The sequence below is a fragment of the Hypanus sabinus genome, chromosome 14, assembly GCF_030144855.1.
Source record: "Hypanus sabinus isolate sHypSab1 chromosome 14, sHypSab1.hap1, whole genome shotgun sequence".
Lineage (NCBI taxonomy): Eukaryota > Metazoa > Chordata > Chondrichthyes > Myliobatiformes > Dasyatidae > Hypanus > Hypanus sabinus.
The window spans coordinates 46,238,934-46,244,933 of NC_082719.1; positions in this window are offsets into that span (position 1 = coordinate 46,238,934).

A 6,000-nucleotide genomic window follows, 5' to 3' on the forward strand; every position below is an offset into this window, starting at 1 on the left:
GCACCACAACTGGCACTGTTTACAGCTGGGAAGATCAAAATGTAGGAGAGTGGTAAAGATAGAGGACTCTATATTCAGGGACACAGATAGGCATTTCCCTGGCAGCAACCATGACTCCATGAAAGAAAAGGATGACTCTGAGGGGGTATGGGACATTCTGAAAGGGAAGGGTGAGCAACCATAGGTTGATGCTAATGACATAGGCAGGAAGAGAGATGAAATTCCACAAAGATAGGGAGCTAAACAGGAGGTTAAAAAGAAGGACCTGCAGGATTGCAATCTTATGGTTTCTCCTTTTCCACGTGCTAGTGATGGATAGAGATAATAGGTGAGGCAAATGAATGTTTGGTTGAAGAGATGGTGCTGGCAGAAGGGCTTCAGCTACTTGGGCTATTGGATCTCTTCTGGGGCAGAATTAACCTTTACAAGAAGGATGGGTTGCAGCTGAACTGGAGGGAACAATTCCTTGCAGAGAGGTTTGCTAGTACTCTGTAAGTGGATTTAAACACATCTAACATGAGAGTTGGGCCCCGAAATATAATCGTACCAGGTGAGAATGTCGAAGCATACATTGCAATTAAAGCAAGCAAATCCGTTAGGCAGGACAGGCAAATGCAGGGTAAATCCCTGGCACTATAACAAATTCATCCCTGGTTATTACAGGAAGCAAAAGAGGAAATGGCTAGGTAATGGCTGAGATATTAATTCCTTAATCAGCCACAAATGAGACTCAAGAAGACCTGAGTATAGCCTACATTGTCTCTTTATTTAAGAAAGCTAACAGGAGTAATCCTGGGAACTACAGATCAATGAGCCTTATCATAAAACTATAAGAAAAAGGTACAAAATGTGGCCATTCAGCCCACCGAGTCTTCTCAGCCATTCAATCATAGCTGATTTATTATCCCTCTCAACCCCATTCTCTTGCATTCTCCTCATAACCTTTGGCATCCTGACTATTCAAGAACCTAGCAACCGCTGTGTTAAATATACCCAAAGACTTGGCCTCCACAGCCATCTGTGACAATGAATTCTATAGATTCACCACCATCTAGTTAAAGAAATTCCTCCACATCTCTGTTCTAAGTGGACATCCCTTTATTCTGGGGCTGTGCCCTCTGGTCCTAGACACCCTACAATAGGGAACACCCTCTCCACACCCACACTATCTAGGCCTTTCAATATTTGATAGGTTTCAGTGAGATTCCCACTCATTCTTCTAAACTCCAGTGAGTACAGGCTCTGTGATACCAAATGCTCCTCATACATTAACCCTTTCATTCCTGAAATTATTCTCATAAGCCTCCTCTGAACCCTCTACAATATTAGCAGATTTTTTCTTAGATAAACATAAAGTACACTCCAGATGCTGGGGTCAAAGCAACATGTACAACAAGCTGAAGGAACTCAGCAGATCAGACAGCATCTGTGGAAATGAGCAGTCAACGTTTCAGGCCGAGACCCTTGGTCAGGGCTGAAGAAGGAGGGGGCGGGGCCTATAAAGAAGGTGGGGGGAGGGTGGAAGGTGCCAGGTGAAAAAACAATCAGAGGAAAGATCAAGGGGTGGGGGAGGGGAATCAAGGAGGGGATAGGAGGAAAGGTGAAAAAGGAATGTAAAGGGAAAGCAGAAGGCGGCAGAATCATGAGAGAGGTGATAGGCAGATGGAGGAGGAGGCAGAGTGAAACTGGAAAGGAAGGGAAGGGAGAGTGATGGAATTAATGGAATTTGGAGAATTCAATGTTCATGCCAAAGGGCTGGAGACTACCCAGACAGTATATGAGGTGGGGAGGGATGTGTGGACCAGGGAGTTGCGGAGGGAACAATCCCTGCGGAAAGTGGAGAGGGGTAGAGAGGGAAAGATGTGCTTAGTGGTGGGGTCCTGTTGAAGGTGGTAGAAGTTGCGGAGGGTAATATTCTGGATCTGGAGGCTGGTGGGGTGGTAGGTGAGACAACGGGATGAACATTGGCATGAACATTGAATTCTCCAACTTCTGGTAATTCCCTCCCTCCCCCTTCCCCCATCCCAGTTTCACTCTGCCTCCTCCTCCAGATGCCTATCACCTTCCCCATGATTCTGCCTTCTTCTACTACACATAGAGCTTTCCCCTTACATTCCTTCTTCACCTTTCCTGCCTATCCCCTCCCTGCTTCCCCTCTCCCACCCCTTGATCTTTCCCCTTACTGGTTTCTCACCTGGCACCTACCAGCCTTCTCCTTCCCACCCTCCCCCCACCTTCTTTATAGGGCCTCTGCCCCCTCCCTCTTCAGTCCTGACGAAGGGTCTCGGCCTGAAACGTTGACTGCTCGTTTCCACAGATGCTGCCCGACCTGCTGAGTTCCTCCAGCTTGTTGTACCTGTTGCTTTTCTTAGGTAAGAGGCCAGAAATGCTAACTATACTCCAAGTGCTTTATAAAGCCTCAGCATTACATCATTCTTTTTGTATTCTAGTCCTCTTGAAATGAATGCCAACATTGCATTTGCTGTTCTCAACCTGCAAGTTAACCTTTAGAGAATCCTGTAAGACTTCCAAGTCCCTTTGTTCCTCTGATTTCTAAATTTTCTCCCCATTTATTAAATAGTCTTCACTTTTATTCCTTCTACTAAAGTGCATGGCCATGCACAACCTAAAAAAAAATTCCATCTGCTACTTCTTTGTCCATTATCCTAATCTGTCAAAATCCCTCTCCAGACACTCTGCTTCCCAAACACTGCCTGCCCCTGCACCTAACACTTCATCATCTGCAAGCCTGGCCACAAAGTAGTCAATTCCATCATCCAAATCATTGACATATAACTTATAAACGAGCACTCCCAACACAGACCCCTGTGGAACACCACTAGCCACTGGCAGCCAACCAGAAAAGGATCCTTTTATTCCCACTCTTTGGCTCCTGCCAGTCAGCCAATCTTCTATCCATGCTAGTATCTTTCCTCTAATACCATGGGCTCTTATCTTATTAAGCAGCCTCATGTGCAACACCTTGTCAAAGGCCTTTTGAAAATCCAAGTAAGCGACATCCACTTAGTCTATCCTGCCTGTTATTTCCTCAAAGAATTCCAACATATTTGTCAGGCAAGATTTCCCCTTTAGAAAACCATGCTGACTCGGCCTATTTTATCATACGCGTTCAAGTACCCTGAAACTTCAGCCTTAATAATGGACTCCAACATCTTCCTAACCACTAAAGTCAAGCTAATCAGACTACAATTTCCTTTCTTCTGCCTTCTTTACTTCTAAGAGAATAGTGACATTTGCAATTTTCCAGTCCTTCAGAACCATTCCAGAATCTAGTGATTCTTGAAAGATCATAGGACCAATCAACTGTGACAGTGGGAAAGTGTGTATGGAACCAAAGGAAATAGCAGAGGTAATTAATGAATATTTTACTTCAGTATTCACTACAGAAAAGGATCTTGACGATTGTAGGGATGACTTACAGTGGACTGAAAAGCTTGAGCATGTAGATATTAAGAACAAGGATGTGCTGGAGCGTTTGGAAAGCATCAAGTTGGAAAAGTCACCAGAACTGGACAAAATGTACCCCAGGCTACTGAGGGAGGCAAAGGAGGAGATTGCTGAGCCTCTGGCAATGATCTTTGTGTCGGGAGAGGTTCCAGAGGATTGGAGGGTTGCAGGTGTTGTTCCATTATTCAAGAAAGGGAGTAGAGATAGCCAGGAAATTATAGACCAGTGAGTCTTAATCAGTGGTTGGTAAGTTGATGGAGAAGATCCTGAGAGGCAGGATTTATGAAAATTTGGAGAGGTATAATATGATTAGGAATAGTCAGCATGGCTTTGTCAAAGGCAGCTCATGCATTATGAGCCTGATTGAATTTTTTGAGAATGTGACTAAAGACATTGATGAAGGTAGAGCAGTAGATGTAGGCATATAGACTTAAGCAAGGCATTTGATAAGGTATCCCATGCAAGGCTTATTGAGAAAGTGAGGAGGCATTGGATCCAAGGGAATCTTGCTTTGTGGATTACTCACAGAAGGCAAAGAGTGGTTGTAGACGAGTCATATTCAGGGATCTGGTCTGGAACCCCTTCTCTTCGTGATTTTTATAAATGACCTGGATGAGGAAGTGAAGGGATGAGTTAGTAAATCTGCTGATGACACAAAGGTTGGAGGTGTAGTGGATAGTGTGGAGGGCTGTCAGAGGTTACAGCAGGGCATTGATTTAGAAGCAAAACTGAGCTGAGGAATGGCAGATGGAGTTCAACCCAGTTAAGTGTGAGGTAGTTAATTTTGGTAGGTCAAATATGATACCAGAATATAGTATTAATGGTAAGACTCTTGACAGTGTGGGGATCAGAGGGATCTTAGAGTCAGAGTCCACAGGACACTCAAAGCTACTGTGCAGGTTGACTCTGTAGTTAAGAAAGCATTGGCTTTCATTATTCATGGGATTCAGTTTAAGAGCCAAGAGGTAATGTTGCAACTATATAGGATCCTGGTCAAACCCACTTGGAGTACTGTGCCCAGTTCTGGTCGCCTCACTATAGGAAGGATGTGGAAGCTATAGAAAGGGTGCAGAGGAGATTTACAAGGATGTTGCCTGGATTGGGAAGCATGTCTTATGAGAGTGGTTGAGTGAACTCAGCCTTTTTTCCTTCAAGCAACAGAGAATGAGAGGTGACTTGATAGGGGTGTACAAGATGATGAGAGGTATTAATCATGCGGATCGTCAGAGGCTTTTTCCCAGGGCTGAAATGGCTAGCACAAGAGGGCACAGTTTTAAGGTGCTTGGAAGTAGTTACAGAGGAGATGTCAGGGGTGAGTTTTTTTACACAGAGAGTGGTGAGTGTGTGGAATGGGCTGCCGGCGATGGTGGTGGAGGTGGGTACGATAGGGTTTTTAAAGAGACTCCTGGATAAGTACATGGAGCTCAGAAAAATAGAGAGCTATGGGTAACGCTTGGTAATTTCTAAGGTAAGGACATGTTCAGCACAGCTTTGTGGGCCAAAGGGCCTGTATTGTGCTGTAGATTTTCTATGTTTTTATCGTTACTAATGACTCCACAATCTCTTCAGCTACCTCCTTCAGAACCCTCGGGTGCAGTCCACACAGTTCTGGTGACTTATCTATCTTCAGACCTTTCACCTTCTCCTTTGCAATATCAACTACACTCACTCCTGCTCCCTAACGTTCTTGAATTTTTAACATACTGCTGGCATCTTCCACAGTGAATACCAATAAACTTATTAAATTTGTCTGCATTTCTTTTTTCCCCTTTACTGCCTCTCCAGTGTCAATTTCTAGTGGTCCAATATCCACCCTCGCCTCTCTTTTAGTCATTACATAACTGAGAAAACTTCTTGTATCTTCTTCAATATTATTGGCTAGTTTACTATCATATTTTATCTTTTCTCTCCTTATGGCATTTTAGTTGCTTTCTGTTGGTTTCCAGAAGCTTCTCTGCCAGAAGTGCATGCGTCTGGGCGATATGCAAGACCGTGTGAGGAATCTGGAGCAGCAGCTGGATGACCTTTGACTCATAAGGGAGAATGAGGCAGTCATAGATGAGAGCTACAGGGAGGGAGTCACACGTAGGCTGCAGGAAGCAGGTCATTGGGTGACAGTCAGAGGGTTGAAAGCGAAGGTGAGTAGACAGGTAGTGCAGAGCACCCCTGTAGCCACTCCCCTGAATAATAAGTTTATCGTTGTGGATACCGTTGGTGAGGATGACCAACCAGGTGTGAGCCACGGTGGAAGGGACTCCAGCACTGTGTCTGACCCTGTAGTGCAGAAGGTTGGGACGGAGAAGAGGAGAGCTGTCGTCATTGGGGACTCTATAGTCAGGGGAGCAGACAGGAGATCTTGTGGACATGAGAAGGACACCCGCATGGTTTGTTGCCTCCCAGGTGCCAGGGTCTGGGATGTCTCTGACCAGGTGCACGACATCCTGGTGTGAGAGGGAAAGCAACCAGAAGTCATGGTACACGTTGGTACTAACGACACGGGCAGGAAGAGGGATGAGGTCCTGAAGTGTGAGT